Source organism: Cyprinus carpio, chromosome B2 (genome assembly GCF_018340385.1).
Source record: "Cyprinus carpio isolate SPL01 chromosome B2, ASM1834038v1, whole genome shotgun sequence".
In the NCBI taxonomy this organism is placed as follows: domain Eukaryota; kingdom Metazoa; phylum Chordata; class Actinopteri; order Cypriniformes; family Cyprinidae; genus Cyprinus; species Cyprinus carpio.
Genome location: NC_056598.1, coordinates 4,674,183 through 4,701,877, shown reverse-complemented (window position 1 = coordinate 4,701,877; position 27,695 = coordinate 4,674,183).

The window sequence follows — 27,695 nt, the reverse complement described above, 5'->3', positions numbered from 1 at the left end:
TTCCCCTTGCTTTCACTTTTTTGTTCCGCCCTTCTGGGCTACTTGGACAGGACCATTAAAAAAAATTCAATACAAAAAAAAGTAAACATCTTAGGTACGGAACAGTCCGAGGTAGCACAAAGGAGATCAGTGGTGTCCTTTTAGATGAGTCGTTATTGTGGTTCAAATAACATTTCCAGTTCACCTCAAACAACTGTACATAGACTTGCTCTCTTCTTAAGACGGTTTTAACATTTAATAGGTATTGAAATATACTTGGGTAGTATTTTACATAACTGCGTACCCTTGCCAGGGTAAAAGGTGTAGCTTGAATGTACTGACAAGCATTCATGGGAAACGAAAATATAGGTACCTTTTCTATACATTTATATTGAAATTGTGTATGTCATTGTCATCATAACTTTGTTATTACAAAAGTTAACATTAACTGTGTTAGGAAATAATCGTCATGAAGTACACAACCAAGCATATTATAACTTAAATGGGAAGGCTTGCAGACAACCATTGGTTTGGCAACCAAATTCCAAAACATATTTGTATATTTAAAATTGGTATTTGTGTCCAGCTGGGTTTGCCTCATGATGATATAGTAAGTGGAACGTCACACAATATGTAGGCTATATAAAACACTGTGTTGAGTGTTATGGATTCCTCTTCTAAGCTAAGCTGAAATGACGAAACACTCCACATGATATCACAATTTAGATACAATAACAGACGGTCACTGACCTGAACTTCCTAGGTGCCATCTACAAAGACCAGCGTTATTTTTTTGTGTCTTGTTGTTTTTTTTTTAAACAGTTTTGTCTTAATAGCAGTTATTTTCAACCATCACAACGGCCATCTAGTGGTTAATCATGTATATGCAGTATGTCCTAGAATTTATGTGGCGATTAAAGAATGATTTCTTCAAAGTGTCTCCGAGATGGCGCCAGAGTTTTGAGCCTAAAACGTTTCAAATTATATATTTTTTGTAACCCAGATACAAGGGTGCGAGTGAGCCATAGATTCCAGTGATTGAAATGAATGAGGGAGGTGGCTATAACACCTTCGATTGAAATCCTTTGTAAGATTCAAGTTCATTTGCCGTTTTTGTAAGAGAAAGGTCAGGAATTCTTTCTCAATCAGTGTCCCTAGGCTAACAGGTTTATGAAGGAAATTAAGTGACAGGCTGTTGTGCAATTTGGGGGGAAAAACAAATTATTGTTGGTTTTTATATCATGTACACAGCTTGTTTTCTACATGTGCGGATCGTGTGCAGTCCCGCGCGTTAACTCGCCATCTCAAACAGTTTTTAATGTAGTTCGATATAAACTCTGGGCCTCTGCCCCCTACACCATGGAGATCATTTGTAACTTAATTAATTTTTTTTTGTTATTTTACAAGTCTCAATTTTTTCCACTGATGTTGCCCCAACTAAATGAAAAGGAGTATTCCTGCGTAGAATGTGGACTACAACATCCATGCTCCAGTAACAGTTGGTGGTCCCTTTGCTCTGTCATCTGGTCAGAATTCTTCCCCACTGATAACCTTTAACCTTCCTCGCGCAGAAGCACTCGGGTCAATGACAGTATTCTAACATGGCTGAGGTTTTACCATGTTATTGGTAATGAACAGATAACACTACACAAGCAACGAAATTATGTAAGCAACTCCTTCAACCACAAGAAGCTGTGCTTTAATTGAATGTGGCTGGAATTTTCCCTCTTTTACTTGTTCTCTTACCCTTCCCCAAATCTGCATAATCCAGTCCATGGTGTTTGCTACAGGGACAAAAAAGTTGGAAAGACTATTGTGCTGGACGATGAGACAAGTCTCAAATATCAGCATTAAACAATCAATATCAACAAGACTTGTTTCACTTTTCAGTCCTAATTTGCGCAGATCCTCAATGCTGTTTGCGCACTTCGGTTGCTGTTGTTAATTAACTTCCTCAGTCTCATAACGCACCCGAAATAACACAACTTTTTACACACGTGTTTATTTTGAGCCTACGCGCCTAATCACATGAGCAACAATAATGTAACTCTCGGCCAGGTTAAATCTGTATCCAACATCAGTGGAGCAGAGCACAGACCTCAGACTCTCTGTCCCTGTGTGTTGAAATGCAGCACGTCCTGTGTTTGTGTGGGGTTTCCTCCCCCTCAAGTGATTTTGGGCACCTTATTGTGAGTCATGATTGCACACGGTGTGACAACTGCTTCACGTTGGAATTAAGGAAAAAGAACAAAATATTGCTGATGGTTTTTCTGACAGCCGGTGGTTGGGATTATGAAGCTGGAATAACTGGGATCATGCGGAACTAAAATGTGAAGTGATTTATCAGAACTATCAGTCCCTGTTCTTATCAGCTTGCTTCAGGGAGCAACCGCTCTGATTCATGAGGTGACAAGGGTTTGTTTCTCTTTTAATGCATTTGTTTGTTTTGGCGAGTGCGTCGACCTAAGAAATGTAGGAGTCACATCAGTCAGTTTTGTTAGAAATGTATGTAAGTTGTTTTTAATAAGATACCAATTTAAGTGCGGTTTTATATAATTTCAGGAGCCTATCAGAGTGACGGATAGCTGCTTCTGCCCTAACGTCACCCAGTCTGACGCTGAGCGTTCTTGTTGTTTGCCTTCTCTGTGTCAAGAGGTGCAAGGTGGCTTGGGCAGAGGGAGATCTGCGGTCAGATCGTACAGGATTGATGAGTGGTTTCTAGGGGGAACTGTGAGGAAGGTCCATCTCCAGACCCACCCCTCCCAGTGGGGCCGACAGCAGCCCCACATCAAACAGACCAGCTCCACTGTGATGTTTGTGCGGCTGCGCTGCACAACTTTCAACCAGAGTCGAGAAGGTCCCATCAAAGGGATTTATCTCAAGGGAGGATGAACAGGAGAAGCAGAGGCGTCTGCCAAACAAAGCTTCCTAGGGGGCCAACAGTACCAACCAAAATCAGGCCTGGCCCTCAACTAGAGATTTATATGAGTCCACTTCTCACCGGTCAGAACACATTCTGGTCAGATAGATGGGTTGAATGGAGACTAAATGTTGGGAAAATATTGAAGATCATATTAAAATTTGTGTATGCAATACTTTTGGCCCAGACTGGTGTGGCCATTCCCCCTTAAAAAATAATGATTATTATAATATATAGCTATTCATCGTACCCTGTAAGCTAGCACATTTTTAATATTTGTTTTAATAAAACGGAAGACCTTTAGAAAAAACATGTAATTATGAAACATTTAATATATGTACACTTTAAACCTTAGGAAGATGTTAATTTTTACTTGATGGTTTCAACCACCGCCAAGACTCTGTCATGTCATTAAATTGAAAAGTTTTATGAACAGTGATATAAATATTTTTCAGAACTATATAAAACCTGAATACAAAAAGTACAAGTTCTAAGAACTTGAAAAATTCTTGAAAAGCTTGATTTTTAAACAACAGTTGGCCTTCTTAATCAGGACACATTTTATGAAAACCAAATTCACGGTTCACCTTACACTTATCTCAAGCAGCAGTATAGCATCATATGTAACTTAGTAATAAAAACCATTGCCATTGCACATGCGACTGATCATATCAACATTTAAGGAAACCCTTCCCACCTTGCTTCCCAATATATAAGCGCCCCAAAACACACACAATATCTGACATGTTCCTGGAATGAGCTCTGATTCCTTGAAAATTAGATTAATTCAGATCAGGTTTAAAACTCCAACTGACCAGTTTTTTTTCTTAAGGTTCATATTTTACTACATAAATATAGTTGACTTTCAGCTTTTAGAAATCATTATTATTTGATTTTTTATCATAAGGTAAAATCGTTTATGATCTTATAATAAAATTATGAACAGAGTTTGCGTACCAGCAAACAGCTTGGCAATTTGTGGGGGAAAAACCCCCATCTGAAATTAAACTGCCATAATAACATATTTATTATATTAAATATTCATCATTTATGAGAATTAAACAATACTAAATTTCTCCATGATGTAAGTTATTAAGTCTAATGATCATGTGAGGCCCATGACCTCTTGAATTGGTGGAAACTGTCACTCTATGTCCCCACTCCCACTAAAGCTGTCAGATGAGAGCTTACCATATTAATCACACCATCATTCTTGCACACAACTTCACCATTAAAACAATTTAGTCATAATGGGATAGCATTTTCAAACTGTTTAAATCTGTATTTGTTTTCTCTTCTCTTTCGTGGAGGAAAGCAGGCCTGTGATAACATACTTTACTGTTCGGCTCAAAATGAAAACATTCAGTTGTATTCATTTGAAGAGGATAAGCAAGCAGCTGGGGGAGACACTGAGGTTGGCACACATGAGCTCTGTTGCAAAACCTCTAGTTGCTGTGCCTTGTTGTCTACTGCCTTCATAGCAACTTTCTTCTTAGTTCAGCATCAGTCAGGGTTTTAAAAGGTGGCTGCAAGCGATGTGCTAGGGGCTTTGTGGAAAAGTTTTTTAAGAAAAACAATGTAAAAGCTTAAACTAAATTAATACAAAAAAAAAATACATTCTAAACATCCAACAGTACAGTACTACTGTGAGTAGGAAACAAAGATAACACTTTATTTTAAGGTGTTACACGTTACATGCACTTACTATTATAATAACAATAAATTATGCATAATTGCATGCAAGAGCCAAACGCCAACCCTAATCCTAACCCTAACCATATAGTAAGTACATGTAGTTTAATTAATATTACTCATTACTTAAATGTATAATTACAACTGTCACAACCGGGCAATGTAAACATATGGATATAAATTATGTATAAAAATAACTATTTTTATACAATCAATTTTATATGTATATCCATATATATAATTGGGGATATATTTTTGAATGTTAGCACATTCTAGTATTGCCTTCCTACTAGAATTGTCTTTACCCTCCGTAAAGAGCCAATGATACTAAAAACGTCTATTTCTGTAATGGCAGCTGACTAAGATTTGTGTACAGAGCTAATTGTCTCAGTGTGAAAAGGTACAACACAGGACCTCACCAAGAATTGATCTGCCCAGAATGTTTCCCATTGCGGGCCATTAATTTAATATCACTGGCGCTCCAGGCTTTCAGTTTTCTAGTTGTTTAAATCCAAGTCTATTCTTTGCCTTTAATAGTGGATGTTCTGGCATCCACTTTCACTTTGCGTTCAGAGAAACAACACACATTATCACTGACTGACCACATGTGGTGACACACAGTGGGGGACACTGTAGAACAAAAACACCTCATGTTTCATAGAAACCCCTTTTTAGGCAAAAGAGCACAACTCAGCCTTACTGTTTTGGCTGAATATTTTGTATTTCAGGTAAAATAAAAACATGGCAGGATAGGGACACTGGATGAAACCAATAATGGGCCATGAATGGGGCCACATTTGGGTGGCTAAGAGTAAACATGATGGAGGATTTATGGGGGAAGTCTAAGGTGAAAACAGTAGCAGCCAAAGGTTCATTGGGAAGGTCAGTTATAGACACTGGAAGTTTTACTGTAACAGCAGCCTATAACTGTGAGGAAAAGTCCCACGCAAGTGGAGTCTTTCAGTATAAGAGGAAGGAGTAATTATGAGGTCAGCACGTAGAGAGGAAGAAGACCTGTGCATTCCACAGGCCATGGGGATGACTGTACTGTGTGTGTCCAAAGAACGGTCAAATGTATTGGTTTAGTTCTTTAAAATATGTGCTCCTATAGAAATCCATGTAATACATTTTCATTGACTTACTCTACGTGACTGATACCGTTTTCGCCTGAAATACAAGCAAGTCAATGAGCAGGGAACATGTAGCAACGCACCATTGGGAAAGGTGATTCCTTCATTCCAATCTCCTGTGGAAAAGCTGTTTGAATTCTTAAACAACAGTCTGTAACCTGTTCCTTTGACCACTGCTTGAGATCATCATCATTTTAAGGATCAGTATTATAATTTTTTAAAATAACTTTTTTAATTATAAATTGGCTTATGCAAATTATATTTTTGTTATTACCTTTCTAATGTAAAGTTACAACATGTATTACTATAATAGTTATAAATTATTCAATCATATAGTTATAATTTTAAAATAATATCGAAATATAATTATAAAAAATATGCTAAATCAACATGTAATTATCCCAATACACAACCAAACCCTAACTCAGATAGTAAGAAAGAACATTAATTAATATTGCTCCATGTATTTATCACACTGTAACTTCACCTTAAAATAAAGTGTAAACCCCTTACTAAGGCAACAATCCTCTATTTATAATTTTTTCAAAAAATGTTAATAAAACATCAAATAAACCATGTGGTGTAAACCACAAGTAAAAAGTAACAACATATTTTACCTACACACTGTAGGTACACACGGCTTAATCAGTATTTAAAATAAATAAATCAATAAATAAGCAAGCAAGCAAGGCAAACAAACACACTTTATGAGCCACACTAAAAGAGCTTCTGCATGTTATAGATTGGCGTTTAACATGACACTAGGCTAACAAGATGATAATCTTAATAAGCATTTGGGGAAGGGGTCATGAAATGAGAAATCAAAAGCCTTTGATCTTTTGACATATAAAAGGTCTTTGTGCTATAAAAACATCCTGTACGTTTCAAGCAACTCAAAACTTTCTCACATTAGTCTAAAAACAGCTTATAATGAAACCAATCTGCCAAAAGGACAGCTTGCTGGAACATTCTACTCTATGGTGTAATATTGTCGCTAAATACCACCTTTGCAGAAGTTTTGATCAACAGCTGTGTTTCTTCATCACTGCCTGTTTAGGCACACCTATTCAAAACAGCGTTCTGATGAGGGGGTCAAACATAGGACCAGAACAATAGCCTATTACTCACTCTTAAATTATCATGTGGTTGTTGATGTAAAAAAATCTTGATAACATTATAATTGTGGACTTAAGAGAACAGTGCAAAATAATAAAAAATGCAGTTGAATGACCCCCGTTTAATATAGCACACGTGCAAATATTGATCAAATAAAGCATTTTTAATGTGCAATTGCAACTATTTTTCATGTTTTTTTTCAGTTTTTGTGTTGGCTAACTAACTTAGTGTCAAGCAGCATGTATCAAGATACTAACAACACATAGCATCTCCCTGGCAATACCCTTATAGAGAGTATTAGGCCTATTTCCTTACCAGCTCTTTACATGAAAAACTTTATTATTCTTTCTAGAGTAGTTTAAAACCTAAGTATTAGCCTGTCTGATGTCAAGTCTAAGTAAATAAGTTGAACCCTTGGGGACTGGCTAATAAAAACCCTATACTTTTAACATCTCTTTTTCTACAGAGAGCCTCTGGTGGTTTAGTGGACAAAACTTACATCGGTTCACTGTGTTCATGGGTTAGTGTCACCCAAAAATGAAAATTCTGTCATTAATTACTCACCCTCATGACATTCCAAACCCGTAAGACCTCCGTGTCATCTTCGAACACAAATAAGATATTTTTGATAAAAGCCGAGAGCTCTCAGACCCTGGCGATAGACAGCAAGGTTACTACTACAATCAAAGGTTCCAGAAACTGTAAGCAGGACATTAGTAAACATATGAGATCAGCTGGTTCAACTGTAGTTTTAAGAAACTACGAGAATACTTTTTGTGCACAAAGAAAAACAAAAATAATGACTTTATTCAACCATTCTTTTCCATCCTCATCCCATATGCTGTGGCGTGCCACCAATTTGGAGAGAGTATCATGATGCATGTGCTTGCCCACAAAAATATTCTCCGTTAGCTTCAGAAAATTAACAGTTGAAACCCATGATATCACATGGACTTAATTTTACGACCGATGTTCTTGCTAAATTACTGGACCTTGATTGTGGTCGTAACCTGCTGTCTATGGGAGGGTCCAGAGAGCAATTCGTTATTTGATCAAAAATATCTTAATTTGTGGTTCCAAAGCATAACGAAGTTTGGAACGACATGAGGGTTTGGAACGACATGAGGTGAGTAATGAATTACAGAATTGTAATTTGTAGGTGAACTTCAAATCCCCTTTAATATTGCAGGTGTTTGCGCAACATGCACTGCATTTACCTGCGCAAATACTGATAAATAGGAATGTGAGGCTTCCCATCACACCTCATGCTGTCTGGTTCAATGAAGCTAGTAATGAGGATGGAGAGCAATCCATCACGGCTGGCTGAGGGGCGTCGTGGGTCAGCGCCACAGGACCTGTGAAGCCTCGCACCGTGTCGTCCCCTTGGCATCCTGCTTGAACGGACGGCGTGGAAACCCCATGCAGCCCACACTCCAGCCGCCCCTTGAGAGAGGCAGCCAGGACAGAATGGACACTGAGCCCTGAACACCTCCCTATTTCATCCGAAGCCTCTAACCCCAGCTCACAATGGCTTAGTAAGCAGAGAATTGTAACAATGTTTAGGAATGCATGCTCGGGAACACCCCTGTGCCCTTTGTTTTTTGCGAGGGTCTTTTTGGCATGTTATCAAGTCTGTAAGGAGTCTCAGCCCTACAGGTTCAAGGTGTGAGTTATAGATCAATTACAATGCGACTCATAAATGCTGAAGTGGTTTGACAGTTTTTATTATAGCGTTCCCCATATAGATCAAGCCGTTTTTAACGGCTACGATAATTCAATGAAACACACTGATAGTGGATAGCAAACAATATGAAATCTGTTAAACTGACATTTGTGTTGTTTTTACTGTGTAAGTACTTTTTCATTATGGCTGGTTTTCTGAGAACCATCATAAAGTTTCGCAGATCCAATACATTGGAGGAACAAAGTTCAAACGTTTCAGTATCAGGTCATCACATGCAATGCACCGTCCTTATCACGCTGATGTCTAATCATACTGGTGCATCATAAACGATTTTTAGCAGTCTAGAGCACACAGACTAACTGGTTAAAGTTTAAGACGTACAGTACTTGGGCATTCCTAGTTGAGAACCTACTGAACTGAAAACAAAGGCAGAGCAGATGTTTTGTATGGTGTTCAATATTAAGTAGAGTTGATGAGGGTACAGTGGATGAGCAGTGATTGATGCTCTACAGTTTTTATGGCTACAGTGTCTTGTCAGAGGGGCCTTTTGAGGAAATGCAGGGGCAGTCTGTGGTTAGTGGTCGTTTTTTGACACAGCTTGATCCTCTGCTTTTATCCAACTTGTATTTTCACAGCATGAAACGTGAAAAACAATAACCTTTTCTACCCTGTTTGGGGCAGTTCCTGAGGCACCATCGCCTGAAAATCCAGTTAATCTAACCTCCCCTGTTTTGCTCAGGGTCATTATTATAACATGAGATATCATAAATGTGAAAACACAGACGTGTATTTTTTGTTGAATATTAGACACGCATGTTTATTCTAATGTTTAAAAGAACAAGACAAAACGTGACAAATGAAACAATGCACCAAAAAAGTCCTAGGGATTAATGTACATTCAGTAATTCTAAAACGCAATTGACCACATGAAGCATCTGAAGCAACTAAATAAAATGCATCCCTTAACAACTTGATTCCTCTAGGTAACACGAGGTTGCGGTAAAACTTGCCGGTTACTACTTTTTTCAGTGCCCTAGGTTCTATGTATTCACTAATGGAAAACAATCTAATCCAATTTCCATTCTAATATCCACTTCTTAGTCATTAAATTCTGATGACACACCCCTATTTGCAAAGACTGAAAAAAATGGTGCTTCCAAAGAAGCACAAAAGAAGTTTTACCATTTTTACCATTTTTAATGATAGTTCTCCCATTCTAAGTTTTATTACAGTGATTTCGGGGGTTTTTTTTTGGTTTTTTTACAACATTATCTCCTAAGTCTCTCGCCTGGGTTAAGGTTAGGCAGACAAGGTTTTGGCAGGTAGAACTTCCTCTGAGTTATTGCTCTCTGCACTCCATCTACACCGCTCACAGTCATTTGTTTTCTCACTCTCTGTCTCTATTCCCAAGCCCTTCGAATGATAAGTTGTCATTTGTCTCCTGGGCATACGCAGCCCAGCATTCCCTTGGTCTGCTGAGGAAAGGGTGGATTAGAATGAAAAAAAAAGAAGAGCAAGAAAAAAACATGTAACTTCACTTCCAAGGCCTTCTACAATGCCATTAGGTCCATGAGAATTTAATCATACTACGCGCTCAAAAGCTGAAAATAGTCACCGAAAGGGCCGGGGTTTGAGCTTCCACTTTCCGTCACTCAAAGGTCCTCGTCATCTGTTGGAGAGAGGAATGAATAAATACCTGGGGCAAAACACTATTATTGAATGTCGCTTTCCTCGTTTGTAAACAGTTAGAGCAAATTATCATTCCTCAAAGACAGTCCATTTCCAGAATGAGCTGCTCTGCAGTCTTCTGGAATTCTGGCTGACATATAGAAAAACTGCAACAGGCGCTTGAGGAATGGATTGTTCCAGTCGCTCGAAGCTATTTTTGTTTTGCCAAAAATTTCAGAAGTGTGCCTGTTACCCGGGAGGCAGCTCGTGTTTTCCATGTCAGCTCAGCGTCTTGGGCAGGGTCTAGATCCGTGGTTTCCCACTCTGTCCCCCCTTGCCCCCTGGCCTTCTCCCTCTCTCTGTCGCGTCTTCGCAACCCAAGCACTCCACCAACCAGGAAAGAGAGCGCAGCCCTGCTGTGGATGACAGACTGACTGCGCCGGCGGCCCGGCCCGATGTACGGAAGATAAGTTTGTGTTTCGTAAGCTGTGGCCGTGACCCCTCAGAAGCGGGACACTGCCAGAATCCTGTCAGAGATAGGGCAGAATGGAGCGGCACAGCCACTACCCTTCCCCCACAGCTGCGTCCATCATCCTCCAATCGGAACTCCTGCCATCCAGCCTATCGCGGCCCGCCTCGCTGGGAGGAGGGAAATCCGTGTGGAGCCAACGCCTTTCCTCTACGGCAGCACCACGCAGGCTTCCTAACACCTCCTATGACCCTGCAATCCCCCCCCCCCCTCTCTATGCTCTGCCGACCTACACAATGATGGCCCGCATCATTTCCCCTCTCCCTGCCGGGAGGACTAATGGATGGAGATGTGTGGAGAACGACGCCGGAAAGTACGTTCGAAAACACTCCATCAGCAGTTTTCTCATGCTGATAGCTCCTCGAGTAACTGAAGAAAGCGTTTGCTGTGCAGTTGGAAGTGAGATGTGGCTGAAAAAGAAAAGCAAAATCCTGTCAACAGAGCCCTCGAGCCACAGAGAAAGTTTGTCTTTTTTTGTCTTTTTGAGATCCCAAACCTAAAACCTGAGAATGCTATACTGCATACTGCCAATAGCAGCAGCTATACAGATGGATCGAGGGAAAGGTTGAGGTTTTAGAGGAAATCTCTGACAGCCGCACTGCAAAATGCTTAAATTGATGCTAACGATCCTTGAAAATGTGAAGCAGCAAGCTCATTGGGCCTGCATATGCAACATGGACCAATCCAGCTTGTGCCAAGTTGTTTAATGCTGGGGTTGGGGGAATAATCATCAGTAATGTTACAACCCATCAGCCTGTCACCATCAGCCTGTTGCCAGCTTTTCATGAAAGACCTGGCATTTATTTGGTTACCCATTTTCTTTTTTTTTCTTTTTGTGGTGGTGCATGTAAAATAAAATAGACAATAAAATAAAATAAAGTCTATTTGGGCTTCATTTCAAAGTTTCACCTGATACGATAACATATAGCAGTTAAGACAGAGACCCACACTCATGCAAATTGGTGGGTTAATTCTAAATAATGCAAAAATTCACAGTAACGGTAAACTGCGTTCTTTAGGGGGTGGACATTCATGCATTTTTTTTTCTAAAAATCACACATTTTTTGTATGAATCATACGGTAACGAACATACAGAATCACTGTATCATGACTTTTTAGGGCCCTTAGCGTGAGATTTCAGAGTCTTTGGTCCTCTTCCCAGCCTACAAAGAAGTCTAGTTACACAGTCACGCCGTCCCTGGGACATTAATGTGGCAGGCGTTCCCAATGACTTCCTGACTCTGTCTATGAGCTGAGACCAGTTGGGACACAGGACAAGATGAAAGCACTGGCACAACTTGAAATGCCAACGGGAAGGACTGAAAACACTGCTTTGAAGTGAACCTAATTGGGCTTTCAGCAGTTACTGTACATCTGCTTCACAGAGTTTATTTAAAGCACTGTGGCCTGATTAGTCACAATGCAGTCCTACTGATGGAACTGTATGTTACCTTGCCTTTCAAAAGGGATTTAACGCAAAAGGGAGTTCACCTTGAAGCCAAGAAAACGGTGGAACTAAAATAGTAGCTTTATCAGAGGTGGCTGTATTTCATGTGCTCTTTTGGCCACCTGGAATAAAATCCTATTGAACAAGTGATAACACGAATAAGGAGTCTAGAAATAGTTTATTTCCTAATGTTATATGTGAGCTGAACTGTGTTCTGGGGGAGATTATTGATTTGTCCCTAACCTTTGCAGAGTATTTTGAAAAATGTGGGAAATTAACCAAGCTGAATTAAATAATGTGATATAAGGAAAAATTGGTCCAAACAGAAAACAATCACCATTTGGCAATGTGACAGCTTTTTAAATGTTGTACTTTGCACTCACGGTACCGGGTTTTGGGTATTCTTTTTTAAAGAGGTCCCACAAGATCTGTGCACAAGTCTAACAACACTGAAAAAAACAAAGCAATACTGAAAGAAAATGTCTAATCTTTTCAGGCACAAAGAATATTACAGAAACTTGGGTGACTATAAGCTTCATTGTGGGGGCCTAATAGTTAGAGCGTCGGGACTTGTAACCCAAAGGTCACAGGGTTTGAGTCTCAGTACTGGCAAGCATTGTAGGTGGGAAAAAGTGAATGTACAGCACTCTCTTCCACCTTCAATATGACTGATTTGAGACCCTTGAGCAAAGCACCAAACCCCCAGGTTCACAGTAAAAAATGGTTTGGCCACGGACTCCAGATGTGTTGTGGTTGTTCACTACCCTCTGCTGCCCATTGGAATGAATACGCCTTCTTGTTATTTTTAGACAAAGTGGATATAACAATAACCCCCAATAGTTAGTTGCATCTTTGATCAATTACCTTGGCATAATTATTCATCAGCATCTACCCCAACCCTCATATCACTCCCAACCTCTATAGGGACAAAATGTTTAAGAATGCTCTTTTGGATAGAAAAGGCATGGTAATCAACGACTGTCAGGATTAACTAATATAGTTACTAACATATTAGAACTATAGATATATAGATAGAGACGTTTGGGTTTTGGCACTCAAGTCCTCTTGCACACTAAACAAAACTGGACTACTACATGAAACCAACAGTGCCCCTGCGACAAGTATTCTTTTTTTTTTTTTCATGTTCGCCCCGGCCCCCCTCACATGTTCTATGCCCCAGATATGTTAAACCTGCTTTAGATTACTTTTTTTGCACATGAATCTACACTCCATACACTCTAATGACAAACAAAAAAAACCAGGTTTGTGAACAACTTTGCAAAATTTATTAAAACTAAAACTCTGAAATGATTACATTGCATACGTATTCGGACCCTTTTCTGGAACACTTAAAATGTAACTCTTGAGAATTCTTCTTGCCTTACTGTAAGATGGTGACGACACTTTGGAGTGGAGATAACCTGTTACAAATGCAATTGAATAGGCATGATTTGGAAAGGCCCACACCTCTCAATCAAAAGGCCTACAAACACCTGAAAAATGCATATCAGAGCGAAAATCAAAACCATGAGGTCAAAACAAACTGCACCAAGTGCACATAGGGGTCAGAGACAGGAGGATGGTGTCAAGGACATAGTTCTGGGAACGAAGTTCAGAAATTAAAACTCTGCTGCAGTGAAGGTTCACAGAAGCATGTAACCTCTATTATCCTTAATGGGAAGGATCGTTTGCGAACAACCAGGGACTCTTCCTAGAGCTTGGTCTCCTGACCAAACTGAGCAATCGATTGAAAAAGATCCTTGGTTAGAGTGGTGTACTAGGGTAAAACTGATGGTACATGCTAGTTTAGCTCCATGATCATATATGGAGATGGAAGAAACTTACAGAATGCAAAATCACTGCAACTCTCCACCGGATCTGGCTTTATAGCAGAGTGTCCAGACTGAATCCTCTCCTCAGTAAAGACACATGAAAACCCACTTGAAATTTGCAAAAAAAAAAAAAAAAAAACCCCAAAAGACTCTCAGACTGTGAGAAACAAGATTTTCTAGTTTAATGATCCTTAATTCCAAACCTCCTTTAGAGAGGAAAGCAGGACACTGATTCATCAAACTGAACATATAACCATACCAACCGTAAAAAAGTGTGGTGCTTTGCAACCATATGCTGTGGGCCCGCTGTACTACTAGAAGTGGAAACATGAGACTCCTAGAAGGGAAGCTCTACACAAATCGAACATTTGTATAAAGTCCTTAATGAAAACTTAGTGCCAAGTACATCATAACCTCAGACGGCGGCTGTGACCCTCAATCACAGCAGCTAAAGTCAATGCAAGAAGTGGCTTATGGACAATTCTGTGAATCTCATTGAGTGACCGAGCGAGCCAGAGAATGGGCTTGAAGTGCAAGTCAAGCTTAACCCTTATTCCTGCGATTGTTGTAAAAGCAGCTTTACAGTATTGAACAGGGAACTGTGTGTGTCAAAATAATGTTCAGTTCTCCTCTGGCCCAGATGAAACCAGCAGTGTTAATTTAGGCCTGCAACAAGGTAGAGATTGTGCAGAGGACCTCATCTGACGTATCCTGGCTGGTCTTGTCCCGATGGCCGTCTAGCAGTTTAACAAAAGGCAGCAACATAAAATAAACATGAAAAAAAAAATAGTTTTGCAAGGCACTTGTATTTCATTATCTTTCCTAGGCTATAAAGTGTACCAAGACAGTAGACCAGCTCAAAAAAGAATGTGCATAATGCACTTATAGTATGATATTTTTAGATTAAATTCCACTTACAACTTAAAATTTGATGAATCACTAGTTCAAAAATTTAATCTGTTGGTTCCTTTTTTATTTTTTTTTAAATCCAACTTTTATAATAAGTAATTCAAATAAAGCAGTTGTGTCAAAAATATGATGAATTATTAATTTCGACTTGAGAAGTGCTATTATGTTTTTGTTTGTCGACCATTTTACAAACTGGACGAACCTTGCCTCGTCATTACAAAGTATCTTGACATTTTAAGAAATAGGAGTCTGCAGGGGTGCCTATGTGTATAATTTCCCGGATTATGTTTTGTGTCGCAGAGTGCACTTTTCAAATGTGATAAGGAGGGAGGGTCTCAAAGCCAAGCTGGGTCTGGACTCTGTCCTCCATCACAGGATGCACATCACACATTTTTTTTTTTACTTTTACCTCTCCTCTGTGCTAATTATTTGACCATGAAAACTAGTGAATGTGATATGTTTAGATATAGATATTGGATCATTTTACACCCTTGTAGTTCCCCCTCCTCACGGTCCTGGTGTTGCTGCAGCAAATTCCCCATGCAACTGACAAATGGTACACAACTCTAAAGTGTTTAGAGTCCCCAAAAGTAAACCTACTATTGTTTAACACCATCAACACATTCATTTATCCCGTGTCACCTTCCTGAAACAGGCAGCAAAAATGTATTTGGAGTGAGCAAGAACTATAATACCCCCAGTGCAGAAATCAAATCTGTAAAAAGATTTACAAATACAGATTTGTAAAAATCATTATAGTAAATATATAAAAATAAATAAACATATATTAAAATAAATAAATAAATCTACATCCAGCTTGTGTATATATATATACAAAGTGTAGAGGCTACAACATATTATCATATATACCTATGTATATATGCATGTGTGTGTGTTCAAAAAGTGGTGTCAGTCATGTATAATATACAAAGTGTAGAGGATTTCAACATAATACCTTTCATTATTTGACCTTCTGTACAATGCATTTTATGGAAAAATCAAAATATCTCAGGAAATGCTGGGAAAAGAAACCTCCATTGCTAAATAACCAGACTCTTGTTTTATACAACTGCTCTAATTTTGCCCTTCTGCCCAAGGTCTTTTATTTTATTTTTTTTGTTATTACTGCTCAGATGCAATGAGGACCAGAATAAACAATTTGCACAGCTCATCTGGTAGATTTGTACCAGACTTATGCTTAAGAAGAAAGAGACATTAGAAGGCTCTGTGAGGATACATACAGTATATTTTGAATTTGTTCTTTCTACTTCAATGTGACAAAACTGCTTTATTTTTATAATTACAACTGTGACAAATGGGTGCTTTTAAAAAGCGATTTTTCAGCATCTGAACAAACTCATGTTTCATCTCCAATTCTGATAATGAATTACAAAGCTCCTGTGAGGGTGTTCTGTTGAAGTTTACACTACATTAGCAGCACACCAGAAACTCAATTCCCAAATGTCACTTCTCTTTCTAAAATCTATCAACATGAACATTTTGAAACAAAATCTTTTGGAACAAAACTGACTTTACAATACTAGAGGCTATTATGAAGAGAAAAATTCAAATCAAGATATGTGCCTCTTTTCCCAAGTCTGAGAAGCATTCCTGGCTATTTTTCCTATAAGGACACATTATGCATATATTCAACATGCCAAAATTTAAATGCACATACATGGTGAAGCAAAGGTTTAAAACCCCAAAATGAGAAACCAAGCACTTTGGGCTGATGCGGTTATTCAAATGAGATCAGATAAAGTGGAATCACATTTTAGGTCAAGACACTGTAATTTCTTACATTATACTAAACAGTTTTAATATTACATAATGAACATTTTAAAATGATTAGTAGTTTCTGTTAGGATCAATATTAGTATTAGGATCAATACAAAACATAAATAGATACTTTTTGCACAAGATAAATAACAACAGATTACACATCAAAAATGTGCCTAGAGAAAATCCTATTAAAAGGTTGTCCCTTTTGAAAGTATTTTCACAGTTTTAGAGTAATATTACGCCAATCATAACAAACTATATTAAAAAAAAACAATATCAAATCAACTCACCACAAAAAAAGCACTACACTACTTAAAAAACCAAATACACCCATAACATTACTGAAAATATTATAGTGAGTCTGTCTAGCCTCCCACTTCACTCATTTCTTAGAAAAGGGCAAACATTCGATGGCAGGCTGAAAAAGGCCAGTATTGAAACTAATATCTGCAGCTTGGAAGTGTTCAAATACAGCTTGAATGTGTTTACCTCACACTTGCTGAACTTGTTGCTGAATGTTTAATCCCTGATTAAGCGTCAGACAACACAAGTAAATAGACTATTGTATGCGACACTACTTCACACGGAAAGGTGTGAGGGTGTGTGTGTCTGTGAATGTGACCTCTGCTGTACACACACAGTCTTGTTAGATGAAAGAGAGTTAGAGGGCATCTACAGGTAAAAGGTCAGCAACAGGTAACATGTCCTATAAGCTTCCGTGGGAAGGAAGAAAATGGAATGGAAATGAAAATAACATTCATTCAGGTGATATTATTTCAGCATGCTATGCTCCGAAGATGAAAATACTCAAACTTTTCAAGAGTTAAATCAAAGAGACCTTCATTGACTCATGAAATACTGCTAAATAAACAAGAAAGCTGATTACATGGCAACACAAACTAAGTGATACACTAAGGAGTTGCCCGGGCATGATTCGCTTCCTGGGTTTGTAGACACAGGTTTCAAACTGGTGCCATTAGGTATGAAATTCATCATCATTTGCCACCAGCTTTTGACATATATTGATACAGACATAGTAAAAACTACCCAGAAGATGCAGATAAACTGTGCCATGTTCTTTTATGAGATGTAGAGAAATAACTGGGCCATTGATATGTTCTGTGTATTGCTTGTGTGAATGACTAGTTGTCCTGAAGCTATTATGTTTAACTACATTTCTCAGTAGCGAAATTATTTGATCACAAGTCATTTGCATTTCTTTAGCAAATCTAATTAGGCAGAGTTGTGATACAAAAACATTACATTTTGTTGGACGATATTTTGGATAAAGACATATATACTGCTTAGAATCAGAACAAGCAGTGTTCAATGAACAGTTCTTTTGAATAGGTTCTTTTCTTTTATATATATTTTTTATCAGTATATATTTGATCAGATACTATATTTTAACAGTAATGAAGGAGTAGACAATTAACAATAGACATTGTTAAAAAAATAAAAATAAAATGAGAAAGAAAAAAAAAACGCAGTATAATCACATTCAGAGTTACAGTATCATCATGTGAGCACTTAGGGATGTATAGACCTGCAATCAATGTCAAGACAGTTCAGGGTAACTGCCCACAACTTCTGAAATAAATAAGATTTCCTTTTAAACATGTATATGATCTTTTCCAGAACTATAACTTCTTTAATCAGGGCTATCCAATCCTTTATCGACCAATTTATTTTTAATTAGTGAATATATATTTTTTAATTAATTAATTGATCGAACCAATATGAATTATCAAGGTCATAAGTTTGAGTTTGAATTTATCGGAACCGTTCCAGCGTAAATGACTCACTCACTCACTGAATCAGCTGAGCGATTCATCCAGCAGATAAGCTGTTTGCACGTTCAGCACGTTGTGCTCTAACCCTCCTAGCTCTCCCACATTACCTTGTGTCAGGACAGTGAGTCACCATCTCCATACTGTTTTTCCAGCTGCATGAAACTAATAAGTGAAAAGGACATTAAAATATTATTCTGCAGTCTGAAGACATCAAACACATAACAATGGGTTTACAGCTAATTAGGCCATGTTCACACAACAGCAGAATACAGTTATCAGTCCTGTATTTGAGGTGTTGATACACACAGTTCGGCAATTTTATGGAAGTGACAACCACATTCAACTACTACAGTGAGGGGGAAACAAACATGTCCCTTCCCCGTCACTGTAAATAAAGCCAAACTCACACATATACATTTTCAGAACACACAACTGCACAAACTTGTGTTTTTGGTTTTCATGTGTGATTTTGGTAACTTAAAGAGACACAGATATGAGTTGTATCTCATCTGAAGATTTTACATCCAGCTGTCTTCCACCAGAGCTACTCCAGTCAGGTTTGTGGTCTGAGTGCTTTACTTGGGTGTAAAAGCTGCTGTTAAGATATGATGGATGAACTTGCGTCTTGACTGGACTTTTGTTGTATCATATATGATACAAGACTCTCCAGTTTTACTTTAGTCACTGTTGCTGTGGTTACAGGTGATATTCACCAGGTACGAGCTGGACTTCTGTTGCAAGTTTATACAGACAGTATTCAAGCCGTTGTAAGTTGCTGTGTAAACCTGACAATCCCAAACACTGACAGTGTGAATGAAGTGAAAACAATAAGGAACTTAAATGTAGCAAGCGGTGTTTAGCTAGCTATGTTGTATATTCCATTGGAGTTTTCATTTTACTTTAATCACATTTTTTAATACCTTGCCCAACACTGGTTTTATGTCTCCACTGCCTTCACTATACAATATGACACAATTACAAAGTGAGCACTGAGCTGAGCTATGTAAATATCATATGATGTATTTAATAGCATTTACCATCTCAGGTGACGTCCTCCAAACATCATCCTGTTAAACATCCCAAATACTCAATTATTCATTGCCCAGAGATGAGCTCATTTACAAAACTGACAGGTTGTGTTTAATGTTCCCATGGATATTGTCCTGGCTGGTAAACAATCAGAGGAGGGTGCAAAGATGTACTTACCCCATCAGCCATGTAAACTTCAGGGACCACACAAAGTGTATATATACCTCACACATCTTGATATAAACACCTGTGTTTATTAATTGAGCATCCAGTGAGCATAAACGTTCCTGACTGCCAGGCATGGGCACTATGTTTCACCATGTTGAGTGACTGAATGCAGGGCTCAGTTAAGCAGCCCCAAAAGACTATCTCTACTTGGTTATTATCGCTATCGCCCTGTCAGCTACGACTCCGGGCGGCATGCAAGGAATGTGACCAACTATGCCACAGCTCAAGACCACCTCACTTAGGTTCTGCACAACCACCTTCAACCCATCCATCAACCGACCCCCCTGCCCTTTTTGAAAAACAAGTACTCTCTAAGTAGCGAAGAGGTGCCAGGGCTAATTATAAAACAAATCATTGATGTTTTAGGGACCTGGGCAGCCTGCAGTAAAAGTCTGTAACTGAGCCATGAATGATGGGAGGGCAGGGGACTCTGCTGAAGTGTTCTGCTTGAGAGAGTGTTCAATAGACTGTGGAAGGGGACCTCACACAGGGACCGCAGTGCTACAGCAGAGTGACAGGTGTTTAGGAGCAGAGCCAAACAAAGACGAGAGGAAGCCTAGTGGAAGCCACGAGAGGTGATTGTCTTAATAAGACATTCAGAAGACTGGTGGGGCTTGATTTTTTCAAAGAGAACATACATCTTTGACAGCGATCAATGACCAAAATGTGATTAAATATTTTGAATCAAAATGTGATAACTTGATCCTTCTGTGAAATGACAGACTTCTCTCTGCTGATGTATGCCAGACTGCTCCAATCATTTCAGGATATTCACACAAAATGTGTTTTAGCTTTGAAAACTGTGAGATGTGGGCAATGGAATGGGGGGAGGGATTTCAAAAGGCCCCAAGATGCTTTTTTAAAAGATGAACTTGAACACTGCATTTTTAGAACGGCATGTCTAAAGATGTGAGACTCAAGCACAATGGTCAAACACATCCGCCTATAGTGTGTTTATAGAAAAACAATGGAAAAGTACTTCAGTAGAATGAAAAAAAAAGTCTTCTGTGCCCCCTTAGTCCACTTAAACCCGCCTCTTTTTTATGGTCAACTACAAGCTTGCAATCATATGTGCCTCCATTCAGTCAACATTGGAACCAAGTCCTTTTGATAATCCATTTCATTTGGAGGTACATCACAATATGATAGAAAAGATCTGTTGCAACATTTTTAATGTGTACATCTGCTTAAAAGTACATTTTATGACCTTGATAGCTATAGACCTTATGTAGCTCCACCCCTTTTCAGCACTGCCCATTGTCTTCCCGCTCTATTTTGAATTTGTTATGACATCCACTTTGAACATTACAATGCACATGATAACTTTCGTTTACTCTTCAATAAGTAGGCTAAATCAACTTCATCAGCTAAGCTAATTACTCTTCAACAATGATGCTATAGAGCTACTGCAAAAACGGAAGTTCAAAGACAAAATTCTAAAGATGGTTGCGCATTGTTTCTCTGACGCTTAAGGTCTATAAAGCTTCAATAATGATTTTGTGGATTTTTAAATTTATTTAGGATTAATAACCCTACATACAATATTTATATATATATATATATATATATATATATATATATATATATATATATATATATATATATATATATATATATATATATATATATATATATATATATTATGAATACTAAGACTAACCTAACTATATTGAAGACATTCTTTTTCATATCTAATACACAATTGTAGACCATTACAGAGCTGTCCAGCCATTGCATCAATGTGTAGCCTTATCCAAAGGGCTATTTTGTCATTTGTCATGGGCTTCCTCTGGTATCTGCAATGGGGTGTTTAAGTGGTGAATTTTGAAAGTACTGTACAATAACAATTGTTATTCTATAACCCTATTTGAAATTCCATACGGAGCCCGTGGCTTGAATATATGAGTCCTCTTCCGAGTTTTAGGACTACAAACTAACAGTTCTAAAGAATAATAGAGACACTCCCCAGACTTAAATGACAGTCCTCATTTTCAACCATATTTACAGCATCATATTTAACAACTCTAAAATTCTATCTACTTAAAACACCCACTATTTATTTTGGTATCAGCCTTAGTTTTTGGCTAGTGAGTGTTGAATCTCAGGAAAAATAAAATAAAAATACATCCCAGTAAGCACACAGGGATATGTGGGAGCTGGGAGTTTTGCCGTTAATTCCGAAACAGCCCGTCATAAATGCACATGAGAATCCTTCACTGTGGCGAAATCATCCTCCTGTTTCATGTACTGTATGACTTTTAATAAAAAAAAATTGCATTATTGGACTCTGTTTAGGACAGAGCAGCAAAGCAATGTGTTTGTTGAAACTGATTTAGAATAATGTTTACCAGTTTCCAACTACTTAAAACCAGTACCTATTTAAATTCAGAATGTTGGCAGTTTAAGATTTAAGTTTGTTAGGTGGTTACCATTAATCCATTTTCCAAACCACTTGTCCTATGATAATGGGAATGCTGGAACACCCTTGATTGGAAAATCCCAATTCCAATTGGAGCATATTCAGAATGTGGAAGTAATGACAGCTGTAACCAAAACAAAATGATATTGGTAAACTGCTACTGTAATGTTATTGTATATTTGTTAATGTGAGGTTATGAACATTTTGTTCCATGAGTGCTTTTAAATATTTCCCTCGATCAAAAGGTACTGTGTGATGATGACAAAAAATAATAATTGCTGGCAAATATTGTAATTATTAATGAATATTGTATTAGTCAGTCTTGTTTTTTGTTCAGCTTTGAAAACTCCAGTCCATGGTAAAAATGCCTTCCTACTGTCTTTCATGACTTCCTTTTAAAAATAACAGAAGGGTGAGGCTGGAGATGTGTATCAGTTGAAAAGTGTGAATATATTGCATTTCACGCAAACAACTGAGTTGACTTGTGGCTGTGGAGACCCCACTAATGATTTTTTTTGTGATTATGAGAACGTTGTCAGAATGGGAGGGCAAAGACTGAGGGGTCAAGGTCAATTAAGCAGGTGTTTATAGGAAGAACTATTTGGAGAAATGTTCTTGTTTCATGTTGACAGAAGGAAGTCCCTGTTTTTCACAAGAAAGTCCCTCTTTAATCGACTTTTCATTGGAAGTGTGAGACATTGTGAATAAGGGAGGAAAAGTAACAGGGAGCACAAGTCAAAAATTCTTCTCTACACTCAGTGAGTAAGTGCAAGTAATCATAATAAACATAATGGTCAGAGATCGATGGTAGATGGCCCTGACCTTGAGCACGTACAGCTTGGGCACTGGCCATGCCCACGGCAGGCGCTGTTCCTTCTGAAAAATTCCCACATTACCCTTCATGGCAAAGGAAGAAATGACAGACATCATTTCCCCCTAACGATCAAGCACTGTTGATCTCTGCGTTGACATGATTTGATGCAATCTGCTGCTCGGCACGAAATAATTGAATGTGCTGAAAATTGGGAACTATTTCTAGGTATTTCCTCTCTTTAAAGTTCAGGGAAGATTAGCTTAATTGGGGGGAAAACAGGAAATTTTTAAGTCCTGTGGATAATTAATAGGCAGCCTTGGCCAAGAGGTCTCCATGGTCACTCTCTGTAAGGATCCAGGAAAAGGTTGTATATTTGTCTAAAAAAACACCACATATTATATATATAATATATATATATATATAGATATATAGTTGATAAAAAACAAAATCTGCACATCTTCAAAACAGAACCTTACTTAAAAAAAAAAAAAAAAAAAAAAACTTAAGCAACATTAATAATGCGTGCTTACATAATAAAATCATAAGATTTGGATTTTACATGATAAAGATTTTCATCATAAAATCATAAGATTTGGATAAAAAACAAAGATTTGCTGTAAACAAGGAGGTTGTAAAAATGTCCACACTCTACAGCCAACAGTTTGTGTCTGTATTTTACTATAGTTCCTAGTGAAGTGTGTCTCTCTGAGCTGTATCCTGTCTTACGTCATCCCTGATTTACTCTGGTTTCTTGTCTTGTTATCAGTTTATAATTGGCTCCCAGGGGACTGCTGATAGTTTAGAAGGGCATAGAACAACTTAGAATCTCACACACAGAGACCACTCTATCGCAAGAGCCACAAATAACCAAAGCTGCTTTTTGTGTAACTGGCAGTGTGATAAACATGCTTATACAGAGCACAGAGGAGACCCTTGTTATTCATTTGTAGATTAGTCTGTCATCTCATGAACTATTTAGGAACAAGCAGCAGTTGTCGTGTATTAAAGAGATAATTTGCATAAAATTAATTGGTTACACTTTATTTTAAGGTGTCCTTGTTACAGTGTAATTGTACATTTAAGTACTGAGTAATATTGATTAACTACATGTACTTACTATATAGTTAGATTACAATTAGGGTTTGGCTTAGGGTTACTTGCATATGAATTATGCATTTATTGTTATTAAAATATATATATAATCTTCACCCTATATATATATATATATATGAAGAGTTTGGTTCCAAAACGCAATAAATACATTTTGATTAATTTCAGTAAAAATGTGTTTTCTTTACCAAGAAAGTGGCAAGATGAAAACACAATATATATATATATATATATATATATATATATATATATATATATATATATATATATATCTCATTCTGCAACAAAGGGAGAGACTGGCGTTTGTCACTGTTTGGAAAAAAAGGGAGAAAACATGACCTAATAAAACTCTGAGAATATTGCATTTGGCATTAAAATTAAAAATGTACTTTTCAATACCGACCAGATACAATACTGATTTTGCCGTTTGAAATTTGAAGTGGCACTCTTCATATATATATTTTTATTCAATGAAAATCAATGAAGTATGAAACAACACTTAACCCCATTGAGTTCATTGTTTTGGAGAAAAATAAAATTGTTTATAAAAAAAATAAAAAAATCTTTTTCTTCAAACAAAAATTAAATAATGAATGATGACGTTCACTATTAACTTTGGGATGACACTCATAGATGGCAGATGATGATGGGTCCTGTTTTAATAGATCCAGGCTATATGCCTATTCATGCAGCAGCAGTGTGTATCTGTTAGCTGTTGCAATTCCATACTTGGTCTACAGCAGCGTGTATATTTAATATGTGTTTTAATACAGTCTTTTTATGCTGTAGGAGCGAGCAGCAGCAGCATATTTTTATATGCTTAACAGCAGCATGTCTGTATATCTACTAGCAGTATTTTAGCAGATCTAGTCTGCCAAGACCACATGCATGAACATTGTCATATCCATTAACATGCTAAAACTATTCAGAATGTTGTCGTGATCTAACTAAAAATTAATCTTAAAAGTTATACAGGTTCTTAACCGGCATATACCATCTATCACTTAAAAAAAAAAACCTTCAGGTTCTGCTCTGTTTATTGACATTAGTTAGAAAACAGACAAGATTAGACCTCACTCACATTATATGGTCCTGACTATCTATCATCAGAAGGCTTGCATACGACAACAATCACACACACTCGTTAACAAACAAAAAAAAAATAAATGCAAATTTCAATTGATTAACTCTCATTTTATGTTGCTTAAGCATGGCTTGCATACGACAACAATCCTTTTCCCTTGTTAAGAAAGATTAGAATTTGGTTTGTTGATACATAGGTAATTGATTCAAATGGGTCTCAAATGAGTTCAGTGATTGTGTTGTTTTTAAAAGGCTTGAGCTTTGACAGAAATACGCGGCGGGAAGTATTGCAATTGGCGGCGAGCACAGTTTCCCATAGACCAATGTGTTTGAACTCAGCTCCAAGCCTCTTGGATGTGAGATGACTGCTGAGCTAGTGGGAGAGGGAGAGATAGCAGTGACTCTGGCTGTGAACCCCTGCAAAAACTTGATTATGTCTGGAGTATTTGGAGAAAATACTTAAATGAGCTTCATGATTTGGTGGGGGAGTGACTCCACAGACCTGGCCCTGGAAATAGGGAAAGAAGGTGAAAAGGAAACTGGGAAAAGAACATTAGAGGATCACTTTAAAAACACAAAGCCGCTAGTGCATCTGGATCAGTCAAACTGCTGTACTTTGAGTGCATTGTCAAACTAAAAGTGTTCAGAGACTTCAAAAACAAGTCGAAAATGATTGTGATCTCTGTTTCATGCTTTTTATGTGTTTACTTTTGGAAACAGCATGTCTAGTTTGGCACAATGCCAAGAAAAAACCTACCCCTGCTTTCTTTGCAATGGGCAATCTTTAAAGAAAAAGCAAGTCCAAATTGCACTGTGCACGTCCTCACAATATAGTTATATACAATTAATTGCCCTTGCAAACAGAGCTTGTGGAAGTGTGTGTCATATCCTCCAGATCATTAGCCTCATGGGACAAATTCTATTTGCAATTGCCCTTGCAAACAGAGCTTGTGGAAGTGTGTGTCATATCCTCCAGATCATTATTGGAGGCCACGCAGAAGTCAGTTGTCAGTTATGACTAATGCATGCATTTCCGCTATTCAAGACTAAAGACCTGTACTTTTGCCCTTCTCTCATGTTCTACAGTATACCTAACTCTTTCTACGTGCTTTCTAATTTCCCTTCCCCTTGACTTCCTCATTTTTGACATTTGGAGAGGAGCACCAAAAACAAAAACAAAATTATTGCCTTGGCTTCCTGTGCTTTCGTCAATCACTCACTCATCTCCTTCCACAGTCTTGCTTCATCAAACTTCTTTGTTAGCCAAAATTCGGATTTTGTATGTATAGCCAAGGATATAAAATACACAGAGAAAGCTTTCTGTTAGCAATCCTGCCTAATTGCTTGGGTGGCTCAGGGACCCCTTAAAAGTACTGTATGTGAAGGACTCCATCTTTATTTCATAGGCAAACAGTTCTGGAAACAAGCCATGCGACTGATCATGCATCAAAAATGATTAGAATTCAAAGAAATAAAAACTTGTGAATTATATGTTGCTTGCATTTTCAATATTACATGGTTACTTGGTTATGTCTGTCAGTGAGAAAACTCTTTTTTTTGCCAGCATAATCATGTAGTTACAGCATCTGCCACCAGGGGCTAAGGTCATATCTAGCTGCTAAACCACCAATCTCACTTTACTTATTAATGATAAAAATCTTAATGTTTCCAAACTTTTGACTGGTAGTCTTTTGCCTAATTATGTTCCTTTTTTAAAATGTAATGCACATTCCATACATGTACCATAGTCTATAATAAATAATACATTCTTTATTGTCAAAAAAAAAAGTGCTAGTATTTTGTGATGTGGTAAGAATAAAGAAACACTGCACCGAACTGCCATGTCTTCATTATTCCATTATATTATAATTTCTTCATAATATGTCATAGACATTTAGTACTCATATTCCTAAGGAAATATCCTCAGGATTTCTTTTTTCAGAATGTCAGGCCTGTTTGTTTAGGGAAATATCAGTTGGAAATTGGGCTGAATTTTACTAGAAATCCTCAAGGGCTGCGTCAGTGATCCCATCTCTTCCGGAGGCTGTAGACACAGACAGTCCCTCACTGAGATCCGTTGGGTAACTCCCCCTAGGGGAAAACCATTCTTTACCCATTTTCAAACAGCCTAAGGCTCTCAGTTCTTAGTCCTGAGACCTCCTTCATGTTTACTTTGGCACAGGGTGGACTTTCAACCCCACCCCAGAGAGGAGAGGGTGACACTGACCCTTTTATTCACTCTCCAAATACATAGTTCAGTACTGGACATCAGAGGCTGTGGAATTAAAGCAAAACTCAATGTTGATTTTAAGGGAAACGTGCGGATTATAATTCTATTGCACATACCTGCAGTGTAGTGCATAGTAAAGTGCCAACTGATTGATTTAAGTGCAACAGATAACGTCATTTTCAGTTTTAAATGAAATTCAAATTTGATTTCTCAGGTAAGATCTGAAGCTCTCTACAGGACAAGATCTGTTAAAAGACAAGCAGATAAACCCATGTTTGTGTATGTCTCTTAAAGCTTCAAG